Raw genomic sequence first — 21,570 nt, forward strand, 5'->3', positions numbered from 1 at the left:
GAAGGCTTAGGTTTGTTCTTTGAAGTTACAAAGGCAGAACGTCGACCAGCTGAAGGGAGACTTTTGGGATGGCAGGAGAGAGTTTTGGACCCAGCTGCCTGCAGATGTGGCAGTAGCTGATGCAGTTGCTTCACAGCCTAGGGAGTGATGGGGTTAATCACACCTCTTCCCAGAGGAGTGGGACCAGAGATCAGGCAAGCCCCGTGAGGAGTGCCGGGGCAGGGCATTCCTAACCTCCAGAGGGAACCATGAGGGAGCTTGTGTTCTGGCAGACGGGCCAGAGAATTTGAACTTGGGACCATTGTGTGAGCCCTGGGTGTGTGAGCCCTTCAAAAGTCCTCTCAGCACGTGACAACTATCGTTATGGGTGATACTATGGTGGTGGGACCCCCAGAACAGACCTGTATGTTGAGTTCAGGAGATGCTTTGTTGCATTTCTGGGCAGGGGCAAGAGGCCCCTTCCCCTTCCTTGTCCCCTTCCCTTCCAAGTTCCCCGGGCTCCTTTCCTGCCACTCTGTCAAGAGAGGGAAGAGTGGTGAAGAGTCACTTGTGCTTGGACACTGGGGACTGAATGTGGCCCTTTTGCCTGGGCATTGCCCAAACATACATTTCTACTGGTAAAACGTTGTGTATGTGTGGGCGGCAAGCCACCCAGGTGCCAAGGCAAGAGACCGAGGGCACAAGCTGTTCAGTATAATAAAATATATAAAATAGGAATAGTTATATTAGATATAAATCATAGATGTGATTATATGTGAATATCAATCATTAGTTGTAGCAATTACTCTTTATTCCAATATTATAATAATGCTTGCTCTACAATCATAACCTAGGGAAAGCCAGGCATACAGAGCTAGGAGCCGAAGGGCATGATGAGAAGTGACCAGAAGACAGGAGTGCGAGCCCTCTGTCGTGCCCGGACAGGGCCACTAGAGGGCTCCTTGGTCTAGCGGTAACGCCAGCGTCTGGGAGGACGCCCGTTGTCAAGCAGACCGTGGTCTAGCCCTAGCGTCAGTGTCAAGGAAAAGCACCTGCTACCTAGCAGACCGGGAAAGGGAGTCTCCCTTTCCCTGGGGAGTTTAGAAAAGACTCGACTCCACCACCTCTCGTGGAGGGCCTGACATTAGGCCCCCCTGCAGTTACCTGGAGGCGTAACCATCTCCCTGTGATGCTTTGCTTCAATGGTCATGCTCCTGGTCCACTTTCATGTTCCATCCTGTACAGCTGGCTCTGCCCTCTAGATAGCAGTAGCAAAATTAGTGAAAGTACTAAAATTCTCTGATACGCAGAAATAATGGCGTAAGCTGTCTTTCTCTCTCTGTCTCTCTCTCTCTCCCCCACCCTCTCTTCCCGCCTTGGCTGCTGAACAGGGAAAGGCCTCCTGTCCAGTGGGCATGTGACCCACGTGACCTTACCTATCATTGGAGATGGCTCACACTCCTTACCCTGCCGCCTTGTCTTGTATCCAGTAAGTAACAGTGCAGCCTGGCGTTCGGGACCACTACCACCAAGACTACTAGTCTCCGCGTCTTGGTGGTAGTGGGGTCCCCTGGGCCCAGCTGTCTTGTCTTTTATCTCTTTGTCTTGTGTCTTTATTTCTGTGATCTCTTGTTCTCCGCACACGGGGAGAAAAACCCACCAACCCTGTGGGGCTGGTCCTTACTGTATGTGGGAGCCGGGGGGAGGCTTCCCAAGCACCTACCTGTGCTCAGAGCAGAGACCAAGCTGTAAGGCCTGCTAGGGGAGGGAGTTGTCTGTTTCAAGGACCTAATGCCCACCCCTGTAGGACAGTCCTACCATCAATCCAGGCATCTGGTCTGCTGCCCCCAAATTTTACCATCTTTTTTTTTTTTTTTTGAGACAGAGTCTCACTCTGTTGCCCGGGCTGGAATGGCATGATCTCAGCTCACTGCAACCTCCGCCTCCTGGGTTAAAGCAATTCTCCTGCCTCAGCCTCTCGAGTAGCTGGGACTACAGGCATGCGCCACAACACCAGCCAGTGTTTGTATTTTTAGTGGAGGGTTTCACCATGTTGGCCAGGCTGGTCTCAAACTCCTGACCTCAAGTGATCCACCCGCCTCAGCCCCCAAAAGTGCTAGGATAACAGTCATCAGCCACCACGCCTGGCAATTTTGCCATCTTTTATCAGGCCTTCTGTGTCTAGGATGCTACCCACATAGAGTAGAAGCTAAAGGGAAGGGATGTGAAGTGACCTCGCCCTCAGCTTCTAGCTCATGGTGTCAAGGCTTGTGTGACCTTAGACACGTCTTCCTCTTCTGAGCCTGTTTCTTCATCCGTAAAACAGGGATGGAGGTTGTGGTAAAGATGCCATGGGAACACCGCACATGCACGAAGCAGCTGGGCCAGGGATGACTCAGCAGACCTCAGTTTCCCTCTCCCTCCTGCCTAGAGCTCTGTTAGCAAGCATCATGCAGCTCACATGAGAGCTCCCCACTGAGGTTACAGAAATGAAGGTAGCAGCCTTAGTCCTTGGGTAGCTTGTTGCCCCTTGAAGGAAACATGCTCAGGATCAGCAACAGCACAGAGTGAATGACGCCGGGGTGGCGAAGGGGCCTTTCCTGGGGCAAATGCGGGAGGCTTCATGGAGATGACATGTAATGAACAGCACTCATCTCAGGCTGGGAGCAGCACATGCCCCTGGCAGAGGGTCGGTGATGAGATACAGGGTTCTTAACATCTTCCTCACCCAGGGCCCTTCAGGGAGTACAAGCCAGGGTTTGAGTGAAGGGCCTCAGCCCAGCACACGCATAGTAGGCACTCAATGAATAATTGTCATGATCAGGTCCTTTTTACACTGCTTACTAGTGGCCTTTAAGCCTCCGTTTCCTCAGAGTCGCCTTGAGTAAGTGTCAAGTGTTGTAGACCTCTGCAAAATTCGTAACTGCTTAGGTATGGGTAGAGTAGCGATGGAAGGAGGATTCAGAGACCTGTAAACTAATTTCTCACATTAGGGCAGGTATTCCTGGAACCCCTCTCCTCTCCAATTGCATACAACAGGTTCTGACCAGAACAGGGAGGCAGGCCAGACTTCAGAAGCAGAGGGACGGGCTTAATCTAACAGGAGTATATCCCATGTCCTGCATGCACTGTACCCTGTGCTGGGTTTAGAAGCAGCTTCACTGTCCAAGCTTGTGACCCAGTGTCCAAACCCGAGATGCGAAACACATTAGTTTTGGCTGTGTGTGTGTGTGTGTGTGTGTGTGTGCGTGTTTTCAAACAAGCCAAGATTTTTACTTTTTGAGGTTCCATTGTGTTGCCCAAGCTGGTCTGAAACTTCTAGGCTCAAGTGATCCCCCTGCCTCAGCCTCCCAAAGTGCTGGAATTACAGGTGTGAGCTACCACGCCCGTTTATTTATTTATTTTTATTTTTGAGACAGAATCTCACTCTGTCATCCAGGCTGGAGTGCAGTGGTGCAATCGTGGCTCACTGTAGCCTCAATCTCCTGGGCTCAAGTGATCCTCCCACCTTAACCTCCTGAGGAGCCGGGACTACAGGCATACACCACCACACCTGGCTAACTTTTTTGATTCTTAAAAAATGTTTTGTAGAGACGGAGTCTCACAAGATTGCCCAGGCTGATCTTGAACTCCTGAGTTCAAGTGTTCCTCTAGTCTTGGCCTCCCAAAATGCTGGGATTACAGGTGTGAGTCACCTAACCTGGTCTTTTTATTTTTTTAAAGAGCCAACGTTTAAATAAGGAGATTTCACATCACAGTCGATTTCTGGGGTTTGGTTTGTTGTTTACTCATTTTTTTTTATTTGAGACAGGATCTCGCCACGTTGCAGGCTGGTCTTGAACTCCTAGGCTCAAATGATCCCCTGCCGGCCGGGCGCGGTGGCTCACGCCTGTAATCCCAGCACTTTGGGAGGCCAAGGTGGGCAGATCACGAGGTCAGGAGATTGAGAGCATCCTGGCTAACACGGTGAAATCCTGTCTCTACTAAAAATAGAAAAAATTAGCTGGGCGTGGTGGTGGGTGCCTGTAGTCCCAGCTACTCAGGAGGCTGAGGCAGGAGAATGGTGTGAACCCAGGAGGCAGAGCTTGCAGTGAGCGGAGATCCTGCCACTGCACTCCAGCCTGGGTGACAGAGCAGGACTTCATCTCAGGAAAAAAAAAAAAAAAAAAGATCCCCTGCCCTGGCCCTTCCCTCCCCAACCCGCCACAGCTTCCCAAAGTGGTAGTATTACAAGCGTCAGTCAGCACGCCCGGCCTGCTTTATTATTTGTATCAAAAGATGCTGGAACAGGCCGGGCGCGGTGGCTCAAGCCTGTAATCCCAGCACTTTGGGAGGCCGAGACGGGCGGATCACGAGGTCAGGAGATCGAGACCATCCTGGTTAATATGGTGAAACCCCGTCTCTACTAAAAAGTACAAAAAAAAAAAAAAAAAACTAGCCGGGCAAGGTGGCGGGCGCCTGTAGTCCCAGCTACTTGGGAGGCTGAGGCAGGAGAGGGGCGTGACCCCGGGGGGGGGAGCTGGGAGGGGGGAGAAAAGCTGGCAACGGCCACCCCACCCTCCGGCCAGAGAGAAAAAAAACGCCCAAAAAAAAAAAAAAAAAAAAAAAAAAAAAAAGATGCTGGAACATTGGATCTTTATGGGAGCAATTTGTCGAGTAGTGGCTGTCCTGGACATGGGGACAGGGACACTCCCTCTTGCATCCCTGACTCAGTACATTTCATATGTGTTACTTGCCTGTCCCCTGCAGAAAAGCACTTGAGGTTACGGTCTCCATCCCACCCCACTGTGGGTGAGAAGGACTTTTCCATGCAGTGAAGCCACTTTTCCCCTTTCCTTCACCTCTCCCTGTTCCCTACTCTGCCATTTTCCTTCTTCTCCCCCAGAATTCCTCTATGAAATACCTGACCTCCTTCCCTGAGCCCCTGCCACCCCACCTCCACTCCCTGCTATGACATCACCCCCTCATTTGAAGCTCCTTTCCCTATCTGAAGGGAGGCAGAGACAGAGTGCACAGGCTCAGCTAGGCAAGGCAGACCCTTGCATACATGGGTCAGAGGTCAGGGTCCCTGGCAGACATTCCTCCCGGAGCGACTGTAGGAAGCAAGCCAGTATAGAGGTACTCTAAACGCTAGACAGGAGGGGGTAGCATCGTCTCCTCTGGGCTGGCCCTGCTCCTGCTTAGCTCTGGGCATAAGACTGACTCCAGTACAGTCACAGTTACGTCTCTGAGCTCACCCAGTCCCGGGTCCCAGGTTCCTGGCTCTGAGCCTGGTGAGACACACAGAGGCTGGTGCTGTGGGGTGGACGTGGCCACTGGAGCCCACCCACCCGGAAGCTCAGCTGTGGTGAGGCAGGCAGTTTTGGAGGGGTACTTGGGATGCTGGAGGAGTGTCCCCCGTCCTAGGCCAGATTCCCTCCCTCCGTCCCTTCCCTGGACATCCCCATAGGCATTCTCCAGGAGGACAGAGACTGTTGTCTGCACTGTCCCTCCTAAGTCCCCCACATCCCACAAGGGGCAAGCATAGAGAGCCACGAGAAAGGGCCCCGCACTGCCGAGGTGATTGGCAGCTTCTCTTTCCTGGGATCTGGGTCCCTTTCCCAAAGGAGTAGAGGAAGAGGGGGAAGCTGTCCCAGGAAGGGCTGAGGAGGGGAGGCTGGCTCAGGGCAGCCCTGCCTACCTTCTACCCCAGCGCAGCTGCAGGGCTGAAGGCCCCAGGGCTATTCAGCCATGGGCGCAGGTGAATCCCTAGCCAGGGACAGAGACCAGGGTCCATTTCGGAAGGGGATGGCTGGCAGATCCAAGACCTGCAAAAAGGAGGTCAAGGATTCAGTTCTGAGAAAGAGTCATGTAAAGTGACTCCAAATGCTGATGGAGTCAAGAAACCAAAGAAGGAGGCAGACAATCCAGTTTGCCGGTATTGGGTGATTTATTAGGGAAACTTACAGGCAGAAGCGTGGTCTACCTGCAAAATGGAGGTCTCTGCACTGCAAGGCCCCAGACCCAGGACTTATATCGTGGGGAAAAAATATGCATGCCCTGGAAGGAATGTCTAGGTGGTTGTGAGTGTCACAGCGTCTGATTTCTGGAATAGCACAAGGGTTGTTTTGGAGGAAACTTACAGTGAAGAGGTCTTTCTACATAAAGAGTAACCCATGAGGGCCGGGCGCGGTGGCTCACGCCTGGAATCCTAGCACTTTGGGAGGCGGAGGTGGGCAGATCACCTGACGTCAGGAGTTCGAGACCAGCCTGCCCAACGTGGAGAAACCCTGTCTCTACCAAAAATATAAAAATTAGCCAGGCATGGTGGCACGTGCCTGTAATCCCAGCTACTTGGGAGGTTGAGGCAGGAGAATTGCTTGAATCCAGGAGGCGGAGGTTTCAGTGAGCCAAGATCATGCCACTGCACCCCAGTCTGAAAGAAAGAGTGAAACTCTGTTTCAAAAAACAAACAACCAAACGACAACCAAAAAAAACCATCAGCTTGACATTTTGGAGGCATTCCCAGACTCAGGGTTAGTCAGCAGATTAGCGTTTAAAAGAAAGTCTTGTCCCCACAGATTCCCTGACCTCAACTACCATGAAGGGTGGGAAGAGGAGTCCTTAGCAAGAAGTCCAGGAAGTTGACAACCTCCTCGGACCTGATAGGACACTCCCCTCTCCACCCTACCTCCTGGCTGATTTAATCTCAGGGGTGTGAGGACCTCTGAGATAGGTCTCTGCTGCCTGGGAATGGCTCTCTCTGATTCTTGGGAATGGGTCTCTGGTGCCTGCAAATGAGTCTCTGGTGCCTGGGAAGTGCCCATGGGGTCTCCCTTCCTCTCTCCTTCCACTGCTTCCCCACACACGCTATTCCAGATCATGGACATGCTGCCTCTCACCTCCCTCCACCCCAGGCGTGCTTGGGCTCTTGTGCTGTAGCCACTCAGAGTTGGAAGGGGGTGGAGGGGAGACAGCAGCTCCATCTGGGGCCATGCCCTCATGAATAACTTGAGAATGGAGAACTTTCATTCATCATGAAGGAGAAACAACCCCAACCCCACTCCAGTCATCATCTGGGCAAAAATTCGGACCCAGAGGCTCCCAGGCTCCCAGTGTTTCCTGCTAGGATCGGCTGGAAGGAGCCAGGATTGGGATTCCAGGAATCCCGTCAGCAGAGAATCCCAGACTCCTCCTCTCCTGGACCCCAGGAGTCTCAACCGCACCACTCATGTCTCAGGGTTAACCAGAGACTCCCTGAGACACATCCTAGAGGATTCCCAAGTGATAGGATAAAAAGAGAGGTACTGAGACCTCCTGGCGTGGGTGACTTCTCCCACGCTGGCCAACCTCCCTGATTCAGAACCTTGCTGAGCTCCGGGAGTGAATGAAATAAAGGGAGCCCCTAGGAGTTCAGGAAGCAGAGATTTCCAAGTCCATGCACCAAAGCTCATGCCCTCAATTCTCAAGAAAGACCTCACTCAAGGCCGGGCGCGGTGGCTCACGCCTGTAATCCCAGCACTTTGGGAGGCCGAGGCGGGCGGATCACAAGGTCAGGAGATCGAGACCACGGTGAAACCCCGTCTCTACTAAAAATACAAAAAACTAGCCGGGCGCGGTTGTGGGCGCCTGTAGTCCCAGCTACTCGGGAGGCTGAGGCAGGAGAATGGCGTGAACCCGGGAGGCGGAGCTTGCAGTGAGCGAGATCCGCCACTACTCTAGCCTAGGCGACAGGAAAGCTGAGACTCCAAGTCACCAAAAAAAAAAAAAAAAAAAAAAAAAAAAAAAAAAAGAAAGACCTCACTCAGTTAAAAATTTTGTAATGTGAAGAACAAATGAATGAATTAGTCAATCTGGTTTCTAAGCCAATGGTTTACTAGAAATATTATAGTAAATTAGAAAAAAAAAAAGGTGGTGGCTCACACCTATAATCCCAGCACTTTGAGATGCTGAGGTGGGAGGACAGTTTGAGCCCAGGAGTTCGAGACTAGCCTGAGCAACATAGCAAATCCCATCTCTAGAAAAAATTAAAAAACTAGCCAGGTGTGGTGATGTTCACTGTAGTTCCAGCTATTCAGGAGGCTGAGGCAGGAGGACAGCTTGAGCCCAGGAGTTTGAGACTGCAGTGAGCTAGGATTGTGCCACTGCACCCCAGCCTGGGCAACAGAGTGAGACCCTGTCTCTAATATATATTTATATATATATATATATATTTTTTTTTAAAGAGAATTCTTCAAAGGAGATCTGCTCTTCCTTTCCTACACCCATTCCCTTTCCTCCTTTTCCTGAACAATGCTGTCTTACAGCCTCTAGGGGCAGGCAGAGCCAAAGAGGCATCTGCTGGATGTGGGGAGTGAGACGCAGGAGGCCAGAGCGCGCATCAGAGCTCCAGCAGGCGGGGGGAGGGTGTCCACACGAGAGGGTGGCCTGGCTCCCCGTGGCAGAACCTGATAGGATTAGGAGGGCATCAGCCATGGGAAGGAGATGGCAAGAGAGATAAGAAACTGCTTCCACCAGCTATTGGTCAAATAAGTACACATATGAAAGATAACGACAGTCAGGCTTCTCAGTGTCAAAGAAAACCGAGACACAGATTAGGAAAGGGAGAGAATGTGGGTGGCGCTTGTGTGTCGAATTGGAACTGGAGGTATAGGAGTAGACTCAGGATTTTCAGAAAGTGTTTAGATAGACATAGAAATTAGTATGGGTGTGTATATGTGTATGTGCACGCAGATGTGTGTAAATGTCCATATGTTCCCTAGCTCTGGAAGGCCTTGGAGCAGTGCCATCTCAATAACAAAAAGGTTTTTATGGTTTTTTGAGATAGGGTCTCACTCTCTCACCCAGACTAGGGTGCAGTGGTGCGACCACAGCCCACTGCAGCCTCGACCTCCTGGGCTCAGGTGATCCTCCTGTGTCAGCCTCCCAAGTAGCTGGGACTACAGGCACATGCCACCACACCCAGCTAATTTTTAAATTTTTTTGTTGAGACAGGGGTTTTGCTACGTTGTCCAGGATCGCCCCGAACTCCTGGGCTCAAGCGGTCCTCCCACTTCAGTTTCCCAAAGTGCTGGTACTACAGGTGTGTAACAAACAGTTTTAAGGTAATCAGAATCAAGAAATGGTTGAGGTGATGCTCTGGAATAACGGAGACTAGAGAGTTGTGACAACTAAATGCAATGTGTGGTGTGGCAGCATTTTTCTGGGCTGTAGTCCCTAGATGGGTAGAGAAGAAAGCCCCGGGGAGGGTGAAGAGGTGGGGGTGTGGAAGACATCAGAGAGAGCACAGGGCAGAGCGCAGAGAACTGCGTCCATCACACGCTTCGCCGCACCCTCGGCATGGCTGCTCCACACCAGCAGATGCCCTCGCTTCCCAGCAGTGGACACACGTCACTGGATCCTCACAAATGAGCAGCTGGGAGAATGTTTGCAGCCTGGAGATTCGGGGCTTTGTCAGCACCCTGGGAAGGTTTTGTTCTTGGGTTTCGGGTTTTTGGTTTTTAGATTTTTTTTTTAGTAACAATATCGCTGTATTTATTCTCTACAGTACACTTTTAAATTGCTTCAACATTTTCCCCTCAAAATAAAAACAGAACAACAAAAAAGAAATTCCAAAGCTTAGAACTGAATTATTTGGCCCTTTTTTTCTCTCTCTCTCTTTTTTTTTTTGAGATGGAGTCTCACTCTGTCGCCTAGGATGGAGAGCAGTGGCACGATCTCGGCTCACTGCAACTTCCACCTCCCAGGTTCAAGTGATTCTCCTGCCTCAGTCTCCTGAGTAGCTGGGACCACAGGCACATGCCACCACACCCAGCTAGTTTTTTTGTTTGTTTGTATTTTTAGTAGAGACAGAGTTTCACCGTGTTAGCCAGGATGGTCTTGATCTCCTGACCTTGTGATCCATCCCCATTGGCCTCCCAAAGTGCTGGGATTACAGGTGTGAGCCACCGCACCCAGCCTTGGCCCTTTCTTTTTTTTTTTTTTTTTTTTAATCTCCTTGCAGTTCTCTCCCTTTTTTTTTTTTTAATTGAATTTACAAATAGAGGCGAGGTCTTGTTATGTTGCCCAGGCTGGTCTCGAACTCCTAGGCTCAAGGGATCCTCCCACTTTGGCCTCTCAAAGTGTTGGATTACAGGTGTAAGCCACTGCACCTGGTCCCAGCTCTCTTAATCGCCAGCACTCCTCTTGGAAGTCCCTCGTCTTGATGACCTTATTTAAGGTCACCTTCTCACAGGCCCTATCTTTTTTGTTTTTTTTTTTTTGAGAAGGAGTTTCATTCCTTTTGCCCAGGCTGCAGTGCAATGGCGCGGTCTTGGCTCACTGCAACCTCCGTCTCCTGGGTTCAAGCCATTCTCCTGCTTCAGCCTCCGAAGTAGCTGGGATTACAGACGTCTGCCACCACACCCGGCTAATTTTTTGGAATTTTTAGTAGAGACGGTATTTCACCATGTTACCCAGGCTGGTCTTGAACTCCTGACTTCAGGTGATCTGCTTGCCTCGGCCTCCCAAAGTGCTGGGATTACAGGCGTGAGGCACCATGCCCAGCCAGGCCCTGTCTTCAAATACAGTCACACTGGAGGTTAAACTTCAATGTATAAATTTGGGAGCGATACAAACATTCAGTCCATAACACCCCCTATCCCCCAACCCTAGGCAACCACTACTCTACATCTTATCTTTACAGATGACCTATTCTGGACAAGTCATATAAATGGAATCATACAGTGCATGATCTTTTGTGTCTGGCTGCTTTCACATAGCATAACGTTATCAAGGTTCATCCACAGCGTAGCATCTCATTTCTTTTTATTAGGAATAATACGGTTTCACTTTATGAATTACTGTGGTTTGAACATGTCCCCCCAGAGTTCATGTGTTGAAAACTTAACCCCCAATGCAACTGTTGAGAGGTGGGAACTTTAAGAAGTGATTAGGTTATGTGGGCTCTTCCCTCATGAATGGATTAATGGCATTATTGCATGAGTAGGTTAGTTATCAAGGATAGGTTCTGCCCCCACCCCAACCCCTCTCTTGCACTGTCTTGCCCTTCTGCTTTCTGCTGTGGGATGAGGCAGAAAGAAGGCCCTCACCAGATGCAGGGCCCTTGACCTTGGACTTCCCAACCTCTAGAACGGAAAGAAAGATATTTCTATTCTTTATAATTTATCCAGCCTTAGGTATTCCATGATGCAGCACAAAACAGACTAAGACATGGATATGCCACTTTTGTTTCTTCAATCATCAGTTGACAGACATTTGGGTTGTTTCCACTCTGGGGCTACTATGAATAATGCTGCTATGAATACTCATGTACAAGCATTTTGTGGAATATGCTTTTATTTCTCTTGGTTACATATCTAGAAGGGAAATTGCTGGATCATATAACTCTATGTTTAAACATCTGAGGAACTGCCAGACTATTTTCCAAAGTTAGTGTACGATTTTACATTCCAACCAGCCATGTGTGAGGGTTCCAATCTCTCCACATTCTCATAAAAACTTGTTAATTACCTGTCTTTTTTTTTCTTTTTTTTGAGTCGGAGTCTCACTCTGTCACCCAGGCTGGAGTGCAGTGGCGTGATCTCAGCTCACTGCAACCTATGCCTCCCAGGTTCAAGTGATTCTCCTGCCTCAGCCTCCCAAGTAACTGGGATTGTAGGCGCCTGTCACCACACCCAGCAAATGTTTATATTTTTAGTAGAGATAGAGTTTCACCAAGTTGACCAGGCTGGTCTCAAACTCCTGACCTCAGGTGATCCACCCACCTCCGCCTCCCAAAGTGCTGGGATTACAGGCGTGAGCCACCACCTGTAAATATTATCATTTTAAAAATATTATTATTATTATTATTATTATTATTTGAGATGGAGTCTCCATCTGTTGCCCAGGCTGGAGTGCAGTGGTGTGATCTCAGCTCACTTCAGCCTTCACCTGCCAGGTCCAAGCGATTCTCCTGCCTCAGCCTCCTGAGTAGCTGGGACTACAGGCACCCGCCACCATGCACGGCTAATTTTTTGTGTTTTTAGTAGAGACTAGGTTTCACCATGTTGGCCAGGCTGGTCTCAAACTCCTGAGCTTAGGTGGTTTGCCCACCTCGGTCTCTCAAAGTGACGGGATTACAGGCATGAGCCATCGCTACTGGCCTGATTACCTGTCTTTTTTATTATCACCATCCTAATATGTATGATGTGGCACCTCACTGTAGTTTTGATTTGCATTTATCTGGGGACTAATGATGTTGAGGATCTTTTCATGTAATTATTGGCCATTTATATAACTTCTTTGAACTATCTATTCAAGTCGTTTGCCCATTTAATTTTTTTTCTTTTTCTTTCTTTTTCTTGAGACAGGGACTCCTCTGTTGCCCAGGAGTGCAGTGGCACAATTTCAGCTCACTGCAGCCTCCACCTCCACGGTTCAAGTGATTCTCAGCCTTCTGAGTAGAAGGCCAGGTCACCACACCTGACTAATTAATTTCTTTTTCTCTTTCTTTTTTTTTTTTTTCTGAGACTGAGTCTTGCTCTCTTGCCTAGGCTGGAGTGCAGTGGCGAGATCTTGGCTCACTGCAACCTCCGCCTCCCGGGTTCAAGTGATTCTCCTGTCTCAGCCTCCTGAGTAGCTGGGATTACAGGCACATGCCACCATGCCCAGCCAATTTTTGTATTTTTAGTAGAGACGGGGTTTCATCATGTTGTCCAGGCTGGTCTAAAACTCCTGACCTCAGGTGATCCGCCCACCTCAGCCTCCCAAAGTGCTGGGATTACAGGGTTGAGCCACCACGCCCAGCCTAATTCCATTTTTAAATTGGATTATTTGTGTTTTTTGTCATTGAGTTGCAATAGCTCTTTATATAGTCTAGGTACAAATCCCTTACCAGATATATGATTAGTAAAGATTTTCAGCTGCTCCGTGGGTTATCTTCTCCTTTTCTTTTCTGTTTTTTTAATCTTCTCCTTTTCTTAATAATGTCCTGTGAATCTCCTTGAAGTCTGGGTATTTGGAAAGAAAAAGAAAAAAAATTAAAGAATAATGTCATATGAAGCACAAGAGGTTTTAATTTTGATGGTGTTCAGTTTCTGTATTTTTTTCTTTTGTTGCTTGTGCTTTTGGTGTCATGTCTAAGAAAGCATTGCTTAATTCAAAGTTATAAAGATTCTAAGAGTTCTAACATTTAGGTCTATGATCCAATTTGTGTTAACTTTTATATATGTTATGATATAGGGATCGTCTGTTGCTGAGGCTGGAGTGCAGAGGCACGATTGCAGCTCACTGCAACCTCTGCCTCCTGGGTTCAAGGGATTCTCGTGCCTCAGCCTCTCGAGTAGCTGGGATTAGAGGTGTGTGCCACCATGCCCAGCTAATTTTTGTATTATTAGTAGAGAGAGTGTTCTGCCATGTTGGCCGGGCTGGTCTCGAACTCCTTGCCTCAGGTGATCTGCCTACCTGGGCTTCCCAAAGTGCTGGGATTATAGGAGTGAGCTACCTCGCCCTGCCTATTGTATAATTTTTATTGAGAGTGCTATGGTTTGAACGTCACCTCCAACTCATGTTGAAATTTAATTCCCATTGTAACAATATTAAGAGATGGGGACTTTATGAGGTGATTAGGTCATGAAAGGTCTGTCCTCATAAGTGGATTAATGCCATTATCATGAGAATGAGTTAGTTATCACAGGGGTGGGCTCCTGATACAAGGATAAATTCAGCACCATTTCTCTCTCTGTCTCACATCTCACATGATTGCATGCCTGATGTGATTTGGTTGTGTGTCCCCACCCAAATCTTGCCTCTAATTGTAATCCCCACATGTTGGGGGAATGGCCTGGTGGGAGGTGACTGAATCATGGGAATGGACTTCCCCTTTGCTATTCTCGTGATCGAATTCTCAGGAGATCTGGTGTGGCTCTTCCTCTTTGCTCTCTCTCTTCTGCTGCCATGTAAGACGTGCCTTGCTTCCTTTTTGCCTTCTGCCATGATTGTAAGTTTCCTGAGGCCTCCCCAGTCATGTGAGTCAATTAAACCTCTTTTTTTTTTTTCTTTTTTTTGAAACCGAGTTTCAATCTGTCACCCAGGCTGGAGTGCAGTGGCACTGTCTCAGCTCACTGCAACCTCTGCCTCCCAGGTTCAAACTATCATCCTGCCTCAGCCTCCTGAGTAGCTGGGATTACAGGTGCCTGCCACCACGGTCAGCTAAATTTTTTGTATTTCTAGTAGAGACAGGGTTTTACCATGTTGGCGAGGCTGGTCTCGAACTCTGTACCTCAAGTGATCTGCCCACCTTGGCTCCAAAAGTGCTGGCACTACAGGCGTGAGCCACCGCACATGTCTTCTTCTCCTTCTCCTTCTCCTTCTCCTTCTCCTTCTCCTTCTCCTTCTCCTTTTCTCCTTCTCCTTCTCCTTCTCCTTCTCCTTCTCCTCCTCCTCCTCCTCCTCCTTCTTCTTCTTCTTCTTCCTCCTTCTTCCTTCTTCCTCCTTCTTCCTTCTTCCTCCTTCTTCCTTCTTCCTCCTTCTTCCTTCTTCCTCCTTCCTCCTTCTTCCTTCTTCCTCCTTCTTCCTTCTTCCTCCTTCTTCCTCCTTCCTCCTTCTTCCTCCTTCTTCCTTCTTCCTCCTTCTTCCTCCTTCTTCCTCTTCTTCCTCTTCCTCTTCTTCCTTCTTCCTCTTCTTTCTTCTTCTTTCTTCTTTCTTCTTCTTCTTCTTCTTCTTTCTTCTTCTTTTCTTTTTTTAATAAATTACCCAGTCTCAGGTAGTTTCTTACAGCAGTGTGAAAACAGACTAATACAATGCCCTTCCACCTTCTGCCATGGATAACCCTTGATGCTGGTGCCATGCTGTCGGACCTCTAAGCCTGCAGAACTGTGAGTCAAATAAATCTCCTTTCTTTATAAATTACCAAATCTGTGGCGTGGTTATAGCAGCAGAAAATAGACTACACCAGAATATAGAATATATCAAGAGTGTAGAAACACAACTGACTTCGGTGTATTGATTTTGTTGCTACAACTTTGCAGAATTTGTTTATTAGCTCTACCAAGATTTTTTTTTTCATGGATTCTTCAAGATTTTCTATAAAATTACCTCATCTGTAAATGGAGATAGTTTTACTTCTTCTTTTCTGATTTGCTTGCTTTTTATTTTTCCTTGCCTGATGGCAAGAGCTTCAAGGCAAGAACTGGTGAGAGCTTCCAGTACAAGGCTGAATAGATGTGGCAAAAGTGGGCATCTCTTTCTTGTTCCTGATCTTAGAGGAAAAGCTTTTATTCTCTCACCGTTAGTATGATGTTGGCAGTGGGATTTTTCATACATGACCTTTATCACGTTAATTGAGTTTCCTTCTATTCCTAGTTTTCTATTTTTATGATGAAGGGTGCTGAATTTTGTCAAATGATTTTTATACCTATTGAAATAATAATGTTTTCCCTTTGTTATATTGATGTAGTGTATTAATTGATTTTCATAGGTTAAGCTAATTGTGCATTCCTGGGATAAATCCCACCTGGTTATCCTTTTTATATATTTCTGAATTTTATTTTCTGGTATTTTGTTGAAGACTTTTATGTCTATATTCATAAGAGATATTAGTCTCTAGTTTTCTTGTGATGTCTTTGTCTGATTTTGACAGTAGGGTAATACTGAACTCAGAATAAGTTGGGAAGTTTTCACTGTCATGACTTTTATAACCTAATTATAAGTAATTCTGGTCAGGTACCGTGGCTCATGCCCACAATCCCAGCACTTTGGGAGGCTGAGGTGGGTGGATCACCTAAGGTCAGGAGTTCGAGACCAGCCTGGCCAACATAGCAAAACCCCATCTCTACTAAAATTACAAAAATTAGCCAGGTGTGGTGGCTGTGTGTGTAATCCCAACTACTTGGGAGGCCGAGGCACAAGAATCGCTTGAACCCAGGAGATGGAGGTTGCAGTGAGCTGAGATCACACCACTGTACTAGAGCCTGTGTGATAGAGCTCTGTCAAAAACAAAAACAAAAAAAAACCAAAAAACAAAAAAAGAAAGAGAGAGAGAGAGAGAAAAAAGAAAGAGAAGAGAAAGAAAGAAACTCCTTCTGTAGTATTCCACAGGTCACAAAGACCAACCCTGGTGCACTGTGGGAAGGTACTAACAAGGGTGTGAACACCAGGAGTAGGATCACTGGGAACTATCTCAGCAGATGGCTGCCATAGCTACCAACTGACTAACATTCACTGAACACTTACCATGAACCAGACATTGTGCTAAGCTCTTCACGTGGCTTATCTCCTTGAATCTTCCCAGCAACCTTATGAGGTAGGTAGGTGCTGTTATTATTCCCATGTTACAGATGAAGAAATTGAGATACAGAGATTAGACTCACCAAACTGCCCAAACTCCCACAGCTATTAACTGGTGGAACAGGAATCAAACTCAGTAGGGTGTGTGTATAATATACTTTGGGGTTGTTTTGTTTTGTTTTATTGTTGTTGTTGTTGTTTGAGACAGGGTTTCACTCTTTAACCCAGGCTGGAGTGCAGTGGCATGATCTTAGCTCAATGCAACCTTCACCTCCTGGGTTCAAGCGATTCTCCTGCCTCAATCTCCTAAGTAACTGGGATTACAGGTGTGCGCCACTACACCCGGCGAACTTTTGTATTTTTAGTAGAGTAATTTTTGTTTTTTTAGTTTCACCATGTTGGCCAGGCTGGTCTCGAATTCTTGACCTCAAGTGATCCACTACCCTTGCCCTCCCAAAATGCTGGGATTACAGGCGTGAATCACCGCGTCTGGCGTTTTTTTTTTTTTTTTAGAGACATGGTCTTGCTCTGTTGCCCAGGCTGGAGTGCAGAGGTGCCATCATAGCTCACTGTAGCTTCAACCTCCTGGGCTCAAGTGATCCTCCAACTTAAGCATCCTGAGTAGCTGGGACCACAGGCGCCCACCACCAACCCCGGCTAAATTTTAAATTTGTTTGTAGAGATGGGAGTCTCGCTTTGTTCCCCAGGCTGATCTCTAACTCCTGGCCTCAAGCAATCCTCCCGCCTTGGCTTCCCAAAGTGTTGAGATTACAGGCGTGAGCCACCGCGCCCAGTCTGTTTATCTTGATTACTAAATTTTGGGGTGCCTCCTTAAATTTTGTGCCAGAGGCCAGTGCCTCACTCGCCCTACCCTAATCCCAGCCCAGTGACCCAATGTCCCCCTTCAACCTGCACCATGGAGCTCCCCAGCCTGGCTCCTCGAGCCTCTTCCCGCCCCTAGGGGTCGCCGTCGCGCCGTCATTCGCTTCCCTGCGTTCCCCGGCAAGACGCGCGTCAAGGCGCGGAAGGTGGGAGGCGGTGAGGCCGGGGCGTGCGCATGCGCGTGGCGCCGACTCCCTTAGCCTGGTCAGGGAGTGGAGAGGTTGGGTCTCAGGCGGCTGTTTGCGGCGTCCTCACTTCCTGGGTCGTTTCTCCCTGTCTTGGTGGGGGCCAGGGGACAGGTCGGGGCAGTATTTGGGGGAAGCGAGAGGCAAGCAGGGCGGGCTGGATACGGAGCGCCCTATGGCTTGAAGCTAGGGAGGACGCCCGAGACCCCCGGCATCCTGGTCCTGGGGCGTGGGCCCTGGACGCCGGGCCTGGACGCCTCCAGCTCCCAGGGTCCCTTGCGGGGACCACGTTTCCCCGCAGGCCCCGCGGCGGCCGGGTCCTCGCCGCGTCCCCTTCCCGGAGCTGCGTGCCTGGCTGCGTTCCAATACGCCGTGTCCCTCGGGGGCGGCTCGCGGGGCAGGGGCACTCGCGGCTCGGCCGCACGCCCAAGTGCCATGCGGGAGGTACGCGGGCACGGGACCTCACCGGGTAAGAGCGAGCTAAGGGACCGGGCGCGGTGGCTCACGCCCGTAATCCCAGCACTTTGGGAGGCCGACGCAGGCGGATCACGAAGTCGGGAGTTCGAGACCAGCCTGGCCAATATGATGAAACCCCGTCTCTACTAAAAATACAAGAATTAGCTGGGCGCGGTGGCGTACGCCTGTGGTCCAAGCTACTCGGGAGGCTGAGGCAGAAGAATCGCTTGAACCTGGGAGGCAGGGGTTGCAGTGAGCCGAGATCTCACCGCTGCACCCCAGCCTGGGGAACAGAGCGAGACTCCGTCTCAAAAAAAAAAAAAAAAAAAGCGACGGGCCGCAGCCCGGGCCCACTGCCTCCGCCTCTGAACACGCGCCAACGCCGAGCCCCTCGACCCCGCGCCAGGCGAGGCTTGGTGGGGCGTTCCGTGGACACCACACGCACGTCGGTCTTATCAGGGAAGGGGCGGCCAGCACCTCCGCCGCCTTTGCGGCCGTCCACCCTCTATTCTCCTGCTGGAGCCGTTTCCCAGAGATTCTCCGGCAGTGTTGACTGTAGCACACCTGCCCGCCTTAAAATCCCGGCCTCCTTCCCCGAGTTCTGCCCTTAACCACATCACCGCCCCCCCCCAACACACACATAGGCATGAACACCCATCTTTTCACACGCCCCGTTTTCTTTCTCAGAACTTAGCAAATACTCTTTAAGCTGAGAGGGTTTGGTGAGGTTAAAATTTATCTTGTGACATTGAGTCCAGCAGTTCAGAGCCTTGAACACCTCAGTACATGGCCTTGACCTTAGTTTTTTACTTCTGTATTCTGCTGGGCGTTGTGGCTCACGTCTGTAATCCCAGCACTTTGGGAAGCCAAGGCAGGAGGATCGATTGAGCCCAAGAGTTTGAGAGTAGCGTAGGCAACATAACGAGATCCTGTTTCCACTAATTATTAAAAAAAAAAAAAAAAAAAAATTAGCCAGGTGTGGTGGTGCACACCTGTGATCCCAGCTACTCAGGAGATTGACAGAGGATCGCTTGAGCCCAGGAGGTCGAGGCCGCAGTGAGCCATGATGGTGCCACTGCACTCCAGCCTGGGTAACAGAGGGAGAGTCTGTCTCTAATAATAATAATCAATAATAATAGTGTACGGTGTGCCCATTCCTCAGGAGGCACTGTAGTAGAAGGATAAGCTGCGGAGGTAACTGAGGATAAACAGATAACCATTTAGCTAAAAAGGTTCTTAACCTTTGCTGTATGTTGTTATTCCTGGGTACAGCACAGGCAAAATAATTTTGAAAGCTCCCAGGTAATCCTAATGCACAGCTAGTGCTGAGAACCACTGCTTTAACCCCTGAGGCGGATAGGTAGGGCCTAGGGTGGCCCGAAGCGCTAGGCCGGGCACCGCCAGTAGGGAGCAGTCTCAACCCTTTATCCCTATGAGTTGCTCAAATTGTAACATTTTCTGTGGGTTCCATGCTGTGAAAACAGGAAGCACTGCCCTATAGTACCAAACATGCTGGACAGCCCTTGTGTCAGATCATTCATTGGAAGAGAGGGGAATCAAATCACAAAAGGCCAACTGGAAAACACACACTCATCTAGGGATGAGATCAGGAAAGCCTGGGCAAGGCTGGTGACAGGGAATGTAGGAGAGGAGTTATAGTCACAGGAAGAATGTTGGGTGATAGTGGAAAACTAGATGGAAATTTCTGGCAGCCTGTGGTACTTTCAATTGGCACAAGGACTGATTTCGGTAACATGTCCCCGTTGACTCCCAGAGGAGAGTTGCGGGAATTGCTTTGGTCTTCCTAGGGCCCTCAAGACCATGAATGGCTGGAGTCTGGACCAGTCTTAGGCACTAGCAAATTGAACAGTAGCTCATTCATAGTAGTATAAAAGCTGCTGCTTTATTGAGGCCAGAGGCCCTTTCTTATACGGGGCAGCAGCTGCGCTCCTGGGAATGATTCCTACATAAAAGATTCCACAGGAAGGCCGGGCGCGGTGGCTCACGCCTGTAATCCCACCACTTTGGGAGGCCGAGGAGGGCGGATCAAGAGGTCAGGAGATCAAGACCATCCTGGCTAACACGGTGAAACCCCGTCTCTACTAAAAATACAAAAAAATTAGCCGGGTGTGGTGGCGGGCGCCTGTAGTCCCAGCTACTGGGGAGGCTGAGGCAGGAGAATGGCTGGAACCCGGGAGGCGGAGCTTGCAGTGAGCCGAGATTGCGCCACTGCACTCCAGCCTGGGCGACAGACCAAGACTCCGTCTCAAAAAATAAAAATAAAAAAGATTCCACAGGGGAAAAAACTAAGCTCTGTGCATTCCATGAAGATGCTCATTACAGCATTATCTCTACTAATGATCTATTCCAGTAATAAAGGAAATTAATACAATATACATGGTATTTCAAACAAAAAAAGCCATTAAAATAGATCATTATGAAAGAATATGAATGAATGAGAAATGTTCATAAGTTAAAAAAATGTATTATCTTTCAGAGAGCAAAATTAGACTCGTCTGTTGCTTGGAATGGCTTCCTCTTGCTCTGTCTCTAAACTATGATTATGGAGTAGTTAAAATGCGTATGCATGTTGGCAAAGCCTGAATAAAATATGCAAATGTGAAAATATTTTTTGTAGAGATGAAATTATGGAGGAAGGGATGTGTCTATTTCAAAATTGTCCTAATGAGAAGTATTGTGGCGTAGTAGTAAAGAGGAAGCTCCCCGGAGCCAAAAATGTTTTTACCATATGTATGGCGTTTTAAAGTTATTTAACCTTTCTATGCCTCAGTTTCTTCATCTGTAAAATGGGGTAATCGTTAGTGCCCTGGAGAGTTGTAGTGAGGTCTAACCAGTATGTGGAAACTCTTAGAATGGTACCTGTCACATAGTAAGTACACGGTAAATCCTGGCTATTTCAATTCCATTTTATTTATAGCTTAATAAAATCTCGTAAAGATAGTTGGCCAGTCAGCACTGATACTCCTGTCTACCTGTGTTACATCTCTGAAAAAGCTTAGCCTATCTGTGTCGACACCTTACTGAAGTATAAGTTATATATAAAGCACACCCATTTTAAGTGTCCAGGTTGCTGGGTTTTGGTGAATGTATACATGGGCATAACCATCACCACATTCAGGATGTGAATGAACTTTGCCATCACCCTTTCATGCTCTGTGCAGTCAGCTGCTCTCTCCCTGACCCAGCCGCAGAGAACCACCGGTCTACTTTCTGCCCCTATTAATAAGTTTTGCTTTTTGTAGAAATAGAATTTCACAGAAATTGAATCATATATTATGCATTCTCTTGTGTCTGGCTTCTCTGGTTTAACATAATTTTGAGATTCTTCCATTGCTTGCAGGTAACAGCAGCTCCTCTTTGTTGCTAGTATTCTGTTACATGGGTAAACTACACTTTGTTTATTCTTCCACCCATTGATGGACATTTGAATGTTTCTAGCTTATGCCTATTATGAATAAAGCTGATATGCACATTTGTGAAAAAGTCTTTGTGTGGACATACGTTTTTATTTTCCTTGGGTAAATCCTAAGAGTAGAATGATTGAGTCATGTGGTAAGTGTACATTTAATTTACTGTTAACCGAAACTGGTTTCCAAAGTGCCCAGGCCATTTTACATTTCCCCAGCAAACGTGTGAGACTCCATATCCTCAGCAACAATTAGCATCATCGGTCTGCTTGATTTTAGTGGGTGCATAAGGGCACTCACTGTGGTTTTAATTTGCATTTCCCAGGTGACTGATGGTAGCTCACTTCTAGGGAAGGAAGGAGAGGGATGATTCAAAAGAAGTTCCACCGTTTTTA

This window comes from Papio anubis, chromosome 18 (genome assembly GCF_008728515.1).
Source record: "Papio anubis isolate 15944 chromosome 18, Panubis1.0, whole genome shotgun sequence".
NCBI lineage: Eukaryota > Metazoa > Chordata > Mammalia > Primates > Cercopithecidae > Papio > Papio anubis.